The sequence below is a fragment of the Oryx dammah genome, unplaced genomic scaffold, assembly GCF_014754425.2.
Source record: "Oryx dammah isolate SB20612 unplaced genomic scaffold, SCBI_Odam_1.1 HiC_scaffold_2, whole genome shotgun sequence".
NCBI lineage: Eukaryota > Metazoa > Chordata > Mammalia > Artiodactyla > Bovidae > Oryx > Oryx dammah.
Window position 1 is genome coordinate 184,949,866 of NW_024070186.1, and position 14,716 is coordinate 184,964,581.

A 14,716-nucleotide genomic window follows, 5' to 3' on the forward strand; every position below is an offset into this window, starting at 1 on the left:
TTTAAAAATTGCTACTCCAAGCATTGAAGCATATACATTACCACATGTAAAACAGATAGCCAGTGGGAATTTGCTGTATGATGCATGGAGCTCAAATCCAGTGCTCTCTGATACCCTAGGGTGGTGGGATGAGGTAGGAGTTGGGAGGGAGGTTTAAGAGGGAGGGGACATATATACCTATGGCTGATTCATGTTGATGTATGGCAGAAACCAACACAATATTGTAGTTATCCTTCAATTAAAAATAAATAAGAAAAATTTGCTACTCCAGTGAATACATAAATGATGAGAAAGCAAAACAGCCTTATTGCTGATATGGAAGAAGTTTCACTAGTCTGGTTAGAAAATCAAATCAACCACAACATTCCCTTAAGCCAAAGTCTAACACAGAGCAAGACCCTAACTCTCTTCAGTTCTGTCAAGCCTGAGAGGTGAGGAAGCTGCAGAAGAAAAATTTGAAGCTAGCAGAGGTTGGATCAGTTCAGTTCAGCTGAGTTGCTCAGTGGTATCCGACTCTTTGCGACCCCATGGACTGCAACACACCAGGCTTCCCTGTCCATCACCAACTCCCGGAATGTACTCAAATTCATGTCCATTGAGTCGGTGATGCCATCCAACCATCTCATCCTCTGTTGTCCCTTTCTCCCATCTTCAATCTTTCCCAGCATCAGGGTCTTTTCCAATGAGTCAGCTCTTCACATCCAAAGTATTGGAGTTTCAGCTTCAACATCAGTCCTTCCAATGACTATTCAGGACTAATATCCTTTAGGATGGACTGGTTGGATCCCCTTGCAGTTCAAGGGACTCTCAAGAGTCTTCTCCAACACCACAATTCAAAAGCATCAATTCTTCGGCACTCCAACTCTCACATCCATACATGACTGCTGGAAGAACCATAGCTTTTGACTATGTGGACCTTTGTTGGCAAAGTAATGTCTCTGCTTTTTAATATGCTGTCTAGGTTGGTCATAACTTTTCTTCCAAGGAGCAAGCGTCTTTTAATTTCATGGCTGAAGTCACCATCTGCAGTGATTTTGGAGCCCCAAAACATAAAGCCTGTCACTGTTTCCGTTGTTTCCCCATCTATTTATGCCATGAAGTGATGGAACCAGATGCCATGATTTTAGTTTTCTGAATGTTGAGCTTTAAGGCAACTTTTTCACTCTCCTCTTTCACTTTCATCAAGAGGCTCTTTTGATGAGGTTGTCTCATGCAGTCTTAAAAAGCAAGCCAGCTCCATAACATAAAAGTGCAAGGTAAAGAGTAAGTACTGATGTAGAAGCAGCAGCAAGTTATCTAGAAGATCTACCAGAGATAATTGATGAAGCTGGTACACTGAACAAGAGCTTTTTCAATGACAAAACAGCCTTCTCAGGGAAGAAGACGCTATCTGAGACTTTCATAGCTAGAGAGAAGTCAAAGCCTGGCTTCAAAGCTTCTCTTGTAAGGAGTTAACACAGCTGGTGACTTGAAGTTGAAGCCAATCCTCATTTACCATTCTGAAAATCCTAGGGCCCTTGAGAATTATGCTAAATCTATTCTGCCTACGCTCTGTAAATGGAACCATAAAACCTGGAATAACAGCACATTTGTTTACAAATGAATATCTTAAGCCTACTGTTGAGACCTACTGCTCAGAAAAAAGGATTCACTTCTAAATATTACTGCTTATTGACACTGCATCTGGTCACCCAAGAGTGCTGATGGAGATGGACAATGAGACTGATGTATTGTTTTCATGCCAAGGAGTAATTTCAATTTTCAAGTCTTATGATTTAAGAAATACAGCCGTAACAGCCATAGATGGTGATTCCTCTGATGGATCTGGGCAAGAGAAATTGAAAACCTCTGGAAAGAATTCACATTCTAGATGTCATTAAGAATATTTGTGGTTCACGGGAAGAGGTTAAAATATCACCATTAACAGTTTAGAGGAAACTGATTCCAACCCTCATGGATAAGTTTGAAGGGTTCAAGACTTCAGTGAAGGAAGTAGCTGCAGATGTGGTGGAAAGAGCAAGAGAACTAGAATTAGAAGTGGAGCCTGAAGATGTGACTGAATTGCTGCAACATGAATATAAAACTTTAATGCATGAGGAGGTGCTTTTTCTGGATGAGCCAAAAATGTGGTTTCTTGAGATGGGAACCTACTCTTGATGAAGGTGCTGTGAAGACTGTTGACCTGACAATAAATGATTTAGGATGTTATATAAGTTTAGTTGAGAAAGCAGTGGGAGAGTTTGAGAGAATTGACTCCAGTTCTGAAATAAGTTCCACTGTGGGAAGAGTGCTGTCAAACAGGATTGCATGCTACAGAGAAATCGTTCATGAAAGAAAGAACCAGCAGACTTCATCATTGTCTTATTCTTAAAAACTGCATTTTGAGACACTTCATTTTCTGTTTATGGAATGTGTATCTCTCTAAGTAAACCTGCTCTCATTTAATGGCTAACTCTTGAATTCTCTCCTATGCAAAGCCAAAGACCCTCACGTGGGGCTGGTCCCAGGGACTTGCCCGAGACCTGGAATGTGACCATTCTCTGTCTCCCATTCTCCCGCAACAGTTGCACATCCCAAAGTGCAATTTTTGCTGCTCCTGGATTAATCCATTTTGCTGGTAAAAATAACTTGGTTGCTGCTGCTGCTGCTAAGTCACTTCAGTCGTGTCTGACTCTGTGCAACCCCATAGATGGCAGTCCACCAAGCTCCTCTGTCCCTGGGATTCTCCAGGCAAGAATACTGGAGTGGGTTGCCATTTCCTTCTCCAATGCATGCTGTTGCTTCAGTCATGCCCGACTCTGTAAGTTGGCTGTTTTATTGTTAACAAATGTAATCCAAAGGGCATTGCAGATTGACTTGTTCCCTGCTATGTGCTCAGCACTTAGAAGAGTGACTGGTGCTGGACGTTGTTAAATTGCATGTGCTGGAGTCCCCCAGATCCTGTAGGAGTAGCAGGTAAGAGACCTGGGAGGGTGGCAAGAAACTGGTAGCCTCTGCAGCCTCTTTGATCAGGGAGGGAAAACCAAAGTCACAGGAAAGAATGTGCTGTGTGTTAAGTCGCTTCAGTCATGTCCAACTCTTTGTGATTCTGTGGACTGTAGCCCACCAGCTCCTCTGTCCATGGAATTCTCCAGGCTAGAATACTGGAGCGGGTTGCCATTTCCTCCTCCAGGGGATCTTCCCGACCCAGGGATTGAACCTGCCTCTCTTATGTCTCCTGCATTGGCAGGCGGGTTGTACCACTAGTACCACCTGGAAAGCCCTTCCTAACTCCCTCTGTAGCTTTTCTCCGCTGAGGGTCAGAGACTTGCTTAAGAAGGGAGGCAGATCCTGTACCTACTCCAGCCAATACTCAAAAGCATCCAGCCTCTTTCTCTCTCTCATTTTTTTCTCTTGTTGCAGAGCACGGGCTCTAGAGTGCAAGGGCTCAGTAGTTGCAGTGTGTTTCTCTCTAGTTATCCTGAGGCATGAGGGATCTTAGTTCCCCAACCAGGAATTGAACCTGCATCCCCTGCATTAGAAGGTGGCTTCTTAACCTCTGGACTACAAAGGAAGTCCCCCCTAGCGTCTCTCTTTTGTGTAATCTAAACCCTTCATCCTGAACCTGCAGCTCAGTTCTGAAACCTGGTAGGGGAGCAGGATTGACCTGGGAGCTTTTTTTTCTTTTAAAATGAAGTGTAATAAATGTACAGAGAAGTGCACATGTGTGTATAGTTTGATGAATTTTTCACAAAGTGAACAAACCAGATAGTCCTCAAGTCAGAAAGCAGAATATCGTCCACCAGCCTTTCTGATGTTCCCCAAGTGCCACCTCCCCGTCAATACCCCCGCCTCTTTCCCTTGGGAGTCAGGGGGATCCTTCCTCCAGAGCCACTGACCAGAGGCCCGGTGTCAAAGCTGCACAGGTGGTTTACGTGCATAGCGAGGTTTGGCAACTACGCCTGGAAGTCACATAATCTCTGTTGCAAGTGCAATCAGAAGCTGCTCTATTCCCAGTCTTGGGCTCAGCACCAGTAGCTGTCTGGCTGGGTTTTCCCATGAAGCAGTGGGCATTTCCTGTATCTGGGGCCTGCAGAACATGGGAGGGGCAACTCCTGGGCTCAGGAAGGCTAGTGGGTTAGTTCCAGCCTGGGCATGTGGCCCTCCTTCTCTGGCAGGAGGTGCATGAAGAGGTATTTTTGGAAGGTGCAGGAGTTCTGTAGCCATTTGGAAAATGCCTGCTCATAGGCTGGGCTGGATTCTCATTTTAAATGATGATGTGGCTGAAGGGCCTGACCTGGCCAGTTTTCCTGGATCTACGGGTGGGGAAGGCGAACAGACATGCTCATTTTTTCCCCCTTTTTCTTTAAATTGTGTCACCATTTTCTTTTTGTCTCAAATCCCTCTAACCCACAAGCTTCAAGAGAATCGTGAATTGTCTCCCGCAGTTCATTGGCTCTTAGACGCTGTTTGCAGGTAAGTGTTTCATCTTGTCTCAAATCAGCCAGGGTCCTGGGGTCACTTTAAGTCGAGTGAGAGTTTAACCTTCAGTTCTCCACCAAGGATCTCTGGCTCTGGAGCCCTTCCGGGCAGGACCCTGAGTGCCCTCCTACTCTCTCCCCTGCGTCTCTCTCTGCTTTGCCCCGCTGCCTTCATCCTCACTGACAGCTCAGCTTTTTTTTTTTTGAATTGTAATTGATTTACAGTGTTGAGCTAATCTCTACTGTATAGCAAAGTGATTCAGTTATATATACGTATGTACATCTTTTTCATATTTTTTCTATTATGGTTTATCACAGGATATTGAATAGAGTTCCCTTGTCATTCACCCAATGTCTATATAATAGCTTACATCTGCTAACCCACCCTCCCACTCCACCCCTCGCCCAGCCCCCTCCCCCTTGACAATCACCAGTCTGTTCTCTGTGTCTGTGAGTCTTTCTGTTTTGTAGATAGGTTCATATTTTAGGTTCCGCATGTAAGTGATGTCATATTGTATTTGTCTTTCTCTTTCTATCTCAGTATGATCATCTCTAGGCCCATCCATGTTGTGGAAAAGGCATTATTTCATTCTTTTTTATGGTTGTGTAGTATTCCATAAATATATACTACATCTTCTTTACCCTTTCATCTGTCGATGGACATTTGTTTTCTTGTCTTGGCTATTGTGAATAGTGCTGCTGTGAGCACTATTATAGAGGTGCATGTATCTTTTTGAACTGTAGTTTTGCCTGGATATATGCCCACGAGTGGGCTTACTGGACCATATGGCAACTCTAGTTTTAGTTTTCTGAGGATCATCCATACTGTTTTACATACTGGTTGTACCAACTTACCTTCCCACCAACAGGGTAGGAGGGTTCCCTTTTCTGTAACACCTTCTCCATCATTTATTTGTAGACTCTTTTTTTAATTGGAGCTTAGTTGTTTTATGAGGTTGTGTTAGTGTCTGTTATACAAAGAAGTGAATCAGCTATATGTATACGTATATCCCCTCCCTTTTGGACTTCCTTCCCCAACCCCCCATCCCACCCATCTAGGTCATCAAATAGCAACAAACTGAGTTCTCTGTACTGTATCGCAAGTTCTCCATTTTGACCGGTATGAGGTGGTACCTTATTGGAGTTTTGATTTGCATTTCTCTAATAATTAGCAATGTTGAGCTTCTTTAATGTGCTTATTGGCCATCCATATGCCATCTTTTGGGATACCCTCATAGCTCAGTTGGTAAAGAATCCGCCTGCAATGCAGGAGACCCTGGTTCGATTCCTGAGTCAGGAAGAATCCTTAGAGAAGGGATAGGCTACCCACTCCAGTATTCTGGCCTGGAGAATTCCATGGACTGTATAGTCCATGGGGTCACAAAGAGTCGAATACGACTGAGTGACTTTCACTTTCACTCTCATATGCCATTTAGAGAAATGTCTATTTAGCAGCTGCAGGTGTTTTTTAAAAAAATAATTTTATTGATTTATTTATTGGCTGTGCTGGGTCTTGTTGCTGCTCAGGCTTTTTCTCTAGTTGCTGTGAGCAGGGGCTACTATCCAGTTGTGGTGGGCGGGATTCTCATTGCAGTGGCTTCTCTTGTTGCAGAACACAGGCTCTAGGGCATGTGGGCTTCAGTAGTTGCAGTTCCTGAGCTCTAGAGCCCAGGCTCAAGAGTTGTGGCACACGGGCTTGGTTGTTCTGCTTATGTGGGATCTTCCCGGATCAAGGATCAAACCCATGTCTCCTGCATTGGCAGGCAGATTCTTTACCACTGAGCCACCTAGGAAGCCCCAGTTGCAGTTTTTGCTAATCATCTATCCATTCACTCACTCATCCATTCATTTGACCAGTGCCAAGCCCTGTCCTGGAAACAAGACGGAGGATCAGGTAGACAAACGACTTTGCATCATCACCATTTTTGCCTTTACCCTTGAGAGCTCTGTGTCCCTACTTCTCTACTCCCTCCCAAGGCCATTTCTGTGCTCTCTGAAGAACCTCTGCTCCTTCACTTGCATAGCAAAGGGAGCCTGTCCTCCCCATTATCTGTGTCCAAACCCCTTGCTCAGTTCAATTCAGTTGCTCAGTCATGTCTGACTCTTTGCGACCCCATGAACTGCAGCACACCACGCCTTCCTGTCCATCACCAACTCCCAGAGCTTACTCAAACTCATTTCCATTGAGTTGGTGATGCCATCCAACCATCTCATCCTCTGTCGTCCCCTTCTCCTCCCGTCTTCAATCTTTCCCAGCATCAGGGTCTTTTCCAGTGAGTCAACTCTTCACATCCAGTGGCCAAAGTATTGGAGTTTCAGCTTCAACATCAGTCCTTCCAATGAACACTCAGGACTAATATCCTTTAGGATGGACTGGTTGGATCTCCTTGCAGTCCAAGGAACTCTCAAGAGTCTTCTCCAACACCACAATTCAAAAGCATCAATTCTTCGGCACTCAGCTTTCTTTACAGTCCAACTCTCACATCCATACATGACTACTGGAAAAACCATAGCCTTGACTAGATGGACCTTTGTTGGCAAAGTGATGTCTCTGCTTTTTAATATGCTGTCTAGTTTGGTCATAACTTTTCTTCCAAGGAGCATGCGTCTTTTAATTTCATGGCTGCAGTCACGATCTGCAGTGATTTTGGAGTGCAAAAAAATGAAGTCTGCCACTGTTTCCACTGTTTCTCCGTCTATTTACCATGAAGTGATGGGACAGGATGCCATGATCTCAGTTTTCTGAATGTTGAGCTTTAAGCCAACTTTTTCACTCTCCTCTCTCTTTCATCAAGAGGCTCTTTAGTTCCTCTTCACTTTCTGCCATAAGGGTGGTGTCATCTGCATATCTGAGGTTACTGATATTTCTCTCAGCGATCTTGATTCCAACTTGTGCTTCATCCAGCACAGTGTTTCCCATGATGTACTCTGCATGTAAGTTAAATAAGCAGGATGACAATATACAGCCTTGACATACTCCTTTTCCTATTTGGAACCAGTCTGTTGTTCCATGTCCAATTCTAACTGTTGCTTCCTGACTTGCAGATAGGTTTCTCAAGAGGCAGGTCAGGTGGTCTGGTATTCCCATCTCTTTCAGAATTTTCTGTAGTTTGTTGTGATCCACACAGTCAAAGTCTTTGGTGTAGTCAATAATGCAGAAGTAGATGTTTTTTTCTGGAATTCTCTTGCTTTTTTGATGATCCAATGGATTTTGGCAATTTGATTTCTGCTTCCTCTGCCTTTTCTAAATCCAGATGCCTTCTCTAAACCCCTTGCTGCTGACCCTCATTTCCAGCTCTCTTGGTCCGAGACAGAGAATAAAAAAGTAATACCTTTGGCACGAGTTTCTTCCCCAGCTTTCCCTTTCTGAGACCCTCTCTTTCCCCCATCCTCTCTCTATGCCAGATCCTGGAATGGAAGTGCCATTTGTGGGGAGCTGCTGTACTTTTGTCCTTCCAGAAACCAAAGCAGAGAGCTTCCCGGTTGCCAAATGGTTAGACTCAGAGCTCTTACTGCCCAGGCCCCAGGTTTGATCCCTAGTTGGGGAACTAAGATCCCATAAGCTGCATGGCTCAGTCCAAATAAAAGAAACCAAAGCAAAACCAAAGAGTGGTGGCAGAGGTGAGAGGAAGAGATGGATAGGGTCTCAGAAAAGGAAAGCTGAGGAAGAAAAAGCTCTGGAGGGCTGGGCTGCTTGCTGGGAGATGACTCTCTGAGGCAGAAGCAGGGTAAAGGTTGACCTGGAAGATGGCAGTGGCTTCCGGGTGCTCATCGGGGTGTCAGTGAACACTCGTCCACTTCTTCTCTTTTCTTGGACCTGCCAGACTGTTTGGAAGAAGCAGTCTCTGAGTCCTGAACTGCCTATTGGTCAGAGGGAGAAGCTGTCTAGGCTCTCAGGTGAGGTCTCTGAATCTGAGCTGATCACCTGGAAGAGGTACATCGCTGGGGAGGGAAAAGAGATCCAGGGCATTCAGAGTATATGTGCTGAACCTGAGAGTCACTAAATGACACAGGGCAATACATATGCTGTGTGAACTGGATGTTCATAAAGGCTTGATCAGTGAGTTTTCCAGAAAAGAGTCTTAAAAAAATTACATATTTATTCATTTCAAATAGATAATCCAAGCACAGGGCACAACATTTCAAAAAGTGCCAGAAGGTATGCGTAGTAAAAAATAGATGTCTTTCCCTCTCCTGGGCCCAAGTTCTTCAGTTTCCTCGCAGAAACAACTACCGGTCAGTTTTTATTATTGTTTTTCAGTCGCTAAGTTGTGTCTGATTCTTTGCGATCCTGGCATGGATTGCAGCATGCCAGGCTCCCCTTCACTATCTCCCAGAGTTTGCTCAAACTCATATCCATTGAGTTGGTGATGCTATCCAGCTCATCCTCTGTCACCCCTTCAATCTTTCCCAGCATCTGGGTCCTTTCCGATGAGTTGGTTCTTTACATCAGGTGGCCAAACAAAGTATTGGAGCTTCAGCATCAATCCTTCCAATGAATGTTCAGGATTGATTTCATTTAGGATTGACTGATTTGATCTCTGAAAATCACAAGTGTGTGTGTGTTTGTGTGTCTTTGTGTACTTGAAAAAATACAAATGGGCATACTATATATACTGTTTTTAACTGTGTTCTTTTATTTTGGAGTCTTTTTTCTTACATATACTGTATGGGTTGGGGTAGCTTTGAAAAGCAGAAAAACCTTATTCTCTTACAGCCCTGGAGCTTTACTTCAGATCAAGCAGCTCCTTATTTGCAGCTGTTTTTTTTTTTTTTTTTTTTTTTACAGACAGTGTGGTCCCTGGGCGACCTGAAGCTGTCTTGTTCAGGGAAGCATCCTGTCATGGGACAGGAAAGGAGCTGACATACCTGCCAGATTTCACCGGGATTCACATCCTCCATTCTTATGGAATTCCCTACATCTGGAATTTGTTCTCAGACTTTATATGAGAGATACCAGCACCAAGCTCCTACCTGGCTACTCAATTTTTTTCCCCCCAGGTCTTGTAGGTGGGTGAAGTGTTTTCTGGGTGTTGTGGAGGTCATTTCAGAGAGCTGCATTTCTGGCTCATGGAGAGAGGCTGGCAGGGGCTGTGTTTAAGGGATTAATGCCCCATGGTGCTGTCTGTGGCTTCAAGATTACTCAGGTCAGGGTGAGCTGTTTCCCTGAAGCAGTCTGGAATGCAGGAAGTGGAATGGGACACAGCTCTTAATGTTAAAAGACTGGTTAGTCAAACCACTTTGGGTGCAGGTGTATCTAAATCGCCTTGTAGAATGTTGTGTCCTTTTCCTTTCTTCTTGCTCTCTGCCTGCCAAAGTTGCTCATTTTCTTTGCTTTTTAATATTTATTTTATACATTTAATTGGCTGTATAGGGTCTTAGTTGCATGGCACAGGGAATCTTTGATCTTTGTTGCGGCATGTGGGGTCTTTAGTTGTGGCCTGTGGGATCTAGTTCCCTGACCAGGGATCAATCCCTGGTCCCCTGCAGAGGGAACAAAGACTCTTAGCCACTGGACCACCAGGGGAGTCCTGCTCCCTTTCTTTTGATGAGCTTTCTAATCCCAGTGGTCCATTTCTGCTCCCCCAAAGGAGCTTGGGTCAGATCAGATCAGCTTCCTAATTTGATTTAAATGTTCCAAAGAGAAAACATCAAGGTGGGTATTTCTTTAAATTTCATCAGATCGAATTGCTTACAAGATTTTGCCAACCAAATAAAGGGAAAACAACCAGATATACTGATCCCTTGTTCTTAGAGTGGCGCCACAGCCTGAGGCTCTTGGAGGTTTATTACCTTATTTGCTCTTTTAAAAAAATAACAGCTTTATTCAGATGTAATCCACATACCATATAACTCACCGACTTCAAGAAAACAATTCAGTGGGTTTTTTTTTTATATATTCAAAGAATTCCACAACTATCACCTCAATCAATTTTTGAACATTTTCATCAATCATTCCCTCCCATCAAAAAGCCCCAAGCCATTAGCAATTACTTCCCCCTCAGTCCAAGGCATCCACTAATATACTTGTTTTTTTCTATGGATTTGCCTGTTCTGGACATTTCATATAAGGGGGCTTATATAATATGTGCTCTTTCAAGACTGGCTTCTTTCATTTAGCAGGACATTTTCAAGATTCAGCCCTGTTGTAGCATTTATCAGTACTTCACTCCTGTTTATGGTCAAGTAATATTACATTGTGTGGCTATGTCATATTTTACTTATTCATTAATTAGCTGATGGACATCTGGGTTTTTTCCACTTTATTGGCTATAATGAGTTAAGGGTACTATGAACATTCCTGTAGACATTTTTGTGTGGACCTCACTTGAACTTGGGCATCCCCAGCGGTTCAGCGGTAAAGAATCTGCCTGCAATGGAAGAGATGCGGTTCTATCCCTGGGCTGGGAAGGTCCCCTGGAGGCAGAAATGGCAAACCACTCCAATATTCTTCCCTGGGAAATCCTATGGACAGAGGAGCGTGGTGAGCTACAGTCCATGGGGTCACAGTCAGATATGACCGAGCACATAGGTACACTTGATCTTTACAGCAACTCTCACGAGGTTTACAGACCTCGTTCTACAGACGACAAAACTCATTCCGAGATTGTAGACAGGAATTTTTGATGCAGCTGTTAGATTTCTGAGCCCATGCTTCTTCCAGTCTGTGTTCACAGAGCTGAAATAACTGTTTCGACAGAACGTGCTGTGGATATGTCCGCAGGAAGGACCTGTGAACAGGAATGGTTATTTTTCAGTTGTGAAATTTCAGCCCTCTCCAGTGTCCCCCTTCTCTTTGCCTTTTCCCTCCTCTCCTAGTTTTCACTTTCTTTCAAGTATCGGGGTTTCCACCTCTCTGGTGGGTACAGAATCCACTCTCACTCATTTACACTTTGGTGTGGAATATAATTTTGTGCGAATGTGATATTTGCACTTTCGAATCACCCCGATGAGGTGAAATCTCCTCTGCTAGTAGCAAGCACTGAGGTGCTATATGAAGCAGGGACAGGCAGAGGGAGGATTTCTTGGAAAAGCTCCTCCTGTCGGGTCCCAGGTTTCCAGGGTGAAGGCCACCCACCGTGGGGGTCGGGGCTGCGTGGACCGCCACCTGCCCGCGGCCTCCCCGCTACCCCCAGCTAGGTCGCGCGCACCGTTGCTCGGCAACCACCCGCTCACGCAGGTGGCGGCCCCGGAACCCTGCGGGGAGCGCACGCACACGCCGGGACTCAGGGCCGCCCGCGCGGCCCCGACGTCAAACCCACCCCTCTCCTCAGCGCCTGCCGGGCCGCGCGGGAGGCCGAGCCCCGCCCCACTCGGAGGGCAGCCTGTGGAACCCACGAATCAGAGAGCCCGACACATCGCCCGGCCGGGCGCCGGGCAACCAATCGCCGCACGGGTGTGATCCCGTGCCTGCCCGGGAGGCCGGCTGCGGGCGCTGAGGCGGCGACGGCGGGAGTCGCTGCTGAGGCGGCCGCGGGCGCGGGTCGTGTCAGCGCAGCTCCTCGGGGCCGGGCCGGGCTGGCAGCAGCTGGCGCCTGGCGGTGAGGGCGGGCTCCCGGGGTGGGCGGAATGGCCCCCACCTAGGGCCGTGGCAGTAGCGGCTGAGCCCAGGATGCTGAGGAGGCGGCGCGGCGGCTCCTCACTCGTTCCAGGTAAGGGGGACGCCGCGCTCGTTGCGGCGCGCCGCCCCGGCCCCGCTGTCTTCCTGCCGCCGCTCACCTGGCTCCGAGCTCCGGCCGCGTCTGTCCCGGCATCCCTCGGCCCCAGTCGCCGCCGGCCCGCGTATCTCCCCCGGGGCTAGTCCAGCCCCGCCCCCTCAGCGCGGAGCCGCGCGTCCCGGCCCGCCGGGCCCGGCTCCGGAGCCCGCATCCCTGTCCTCGGCGCCCGCGTTTCCCTGCCTCGGGCTTCCCCGTGGCCCGACTCGCCCCCGCCGTGGTCGGCCTCCGCTCTCTCCCGCCCCCTCCCCGCCTTCCTGCCCCTCAGGCTGGGCCGGCACAGTTTCCCAGCCTCCGCAGTCCTTCGGGGCGCCTTCCGGGGATGAGCCGCCAGGGCCCCCCCCCGGATCGGACTTCTGCCCTCATCTCTACCCGGACTTCCCTTCCCCAGGCTCCCCCCATCCTTGCCCCGCTATATACTGGGTCCTCTAGGCATTTCACTCGCGCCCTCCCGCCCCCCACCCCACGCCATGTGTCCCTGGGTTTTGCCCTTTTGCCCCCAGATGCTTTCCTTTCCCAACTCGCCCCTTCTCTCTCCGTTTTCATCACCCACCGTCGCTAACACGTCTTTTCCTCTACGCTTAAACCATCAGACACTGCTCCTCTCCTGAGTGCCCGGTCTATAGTTTTAGCGTAAGTCGTCTTTAAATGAGCTACAGCCATAACATGGTAGAGTGTGTTGCTTAGAGTTCGGCACACAGTAGGTCTGGTACGTGGTAGGTGCTTAGGCATGTTACCCTCTTCCTCCTTTGAGGCCTTTGTGCCCTCCAGATAGCGGTAGCAAGACGTCCAGTATCCAGTACTTCAGGAGTAGTATGAGAAGTGGCAGGATGAATTAGGCACCTCCAAGTGTGACGAAGAGATTGCATTGTCAGTTATTTACTTACAGCAGTCATTCCGAAGAATTGAATTTTGCCATCTTTGGGTCATGTATTGTTTTATAATAATTGGCTTTGTAAAGAGTTCTTAATAAGGTTTGCAACTTAGTCCCACCACCCCAACTCCAGTGTTTGCTGAACTTTTATTTTTAGGGAAGGAAGAGCCTCCACCTCCTAGTTGAAATTGCACTGTGTCTAAGAAGGGTTTAGAGTGTTTATCTCCCAGCTGGATAGTCCAGCCCTGCAGTGAGTTTTCATTCTTTAAGAGCCTCAAGAAATCAGGTTTAGATTTCTTGGAATCAACCTTGGAAGGGATCAGAAATGGAGTGGAAGTTCTGACAAGTTCTCTCAGAGTGAAAAAGGAATTAGCCACCCCCGCCCCCCTTTTTGGCTATCAGAGGAAATAACTAGAGTTGATTTTTAAAAAGAATAAAATAAGTTTGACTTTTGAAAATTATAAAAGCCGTGTTACTGGCCTCAAGCCATTCTTGCTCATTTGCTCTGATGATTTCCAAGCCTGGATGAATCAAACAGTTGGCTTTTTCTGCTCCTGGAGGCTTGAGGAAAGCGTGTGACTGAGCTGCTGGTACTGTTCGAAACTTTTGGATTTCAACTTTGTTCGTGCTGCCTGGAGATCCTTTGACTCACTCCCCGTGTACCTCTTATGTACCTAGACCTCATTGCTATTTCTAGATCTTTACCATTCTCCTCTTCTTGGCTTATCTTACTCTTGATTTCTTTTCATTGCTTATTTTGCCTCTTACTTCGCAGAATTGGTGAGCATCAGCCCTGAACCCTTAAGGGTCTGTCGTTTTTCAGTGTGCTTGTACCTGTCTGATTTCTGATCACCTTTTCTTTTATCAGGGGAAGAAGGTATTACTTTCTGAGGCTAACATGTTTCATATTCTGTATTCTCTTTTTTTCTCAGCTTGCACACATGCTCAGGTTTTCACCATCCAAAACAAACCAAAACAAAACATTGCCTTGATGTACTTTCCCTCAGATCAGTGGTATTCCTTAGGATTTTGTTTTCTGTTCTCTCCCCTGTCCTCTAGTTTGTGTTATTACACTTCCGTTCATGGCTTCTAGTAGCACCTGTATGTTTTTGGTTTATAACGGTATATATCCAGTCCTCATTTTTCTTGAACTTCAGGTATTTCATATGTTTGTCTGTCGGATAACTATACTTGGATACTTGGACTTCAAACTTGGGTATTTTGTCCTTTCTCTTCTTACTCATATCTGCCTCAAGGACATCCACAAACCTATTTTAAGTTCTGTACCCTAGAAACCTTAGAATCCTCTTCTTCTCTCTTATCATTATATCTGCCATGGATCCTATTGTTGCTACCTGAAATCCTTTTCTTTTCTCTCCTCATTGCCAGAAGATTCCTTGTGGCCTGGGTTATGTTTTTCCTGAACAGATTTCAACCCAGGCTCTACTTTAAAACCACCTGGGAGCTTTTAAAGGTTGAGGATGAGGGGATCAAGGCCTCCGTAGAGATTCTGAGTCTTGGTGTGCTGTGGGGCCAGACCTTTTCATTTAAAAAATCTTTCTCATGCAGCAGTAATAGGCAGCAAAGCCTGAGAACTGGCTTGAGAGCTCTAAGAGGGACTGAGAATGGTGAGGAGCTATATATAGCATTTAACTCATCCTTTAAAA

The 14,716-nt window shown here is 46.3% G+C and overlaps 1 protein-coding gene across 1 annotated transcript in view; it reads left to right on the top strand.

Annotated features, from left to right (window-relative positions):
- Positions 1 to 11,879: 11,879 nt before the first annotated feature.
- Positions 11,880 to 14,716, top strand: part of TPST1 (tyrosylprotein sulfotransferase 1) — an 89,960-nt gene continuing 87,123 nt past the window's right edge. The window contains exon 1 of the mRNA XM_040260520.1: positions 11,880 to 12,112. The gene's annotated coding sequence lies outside the window, so the exon portion shown is untranslated. The remainder of the gene's footprint in view (positions 12,113 to 14,716) is intronic.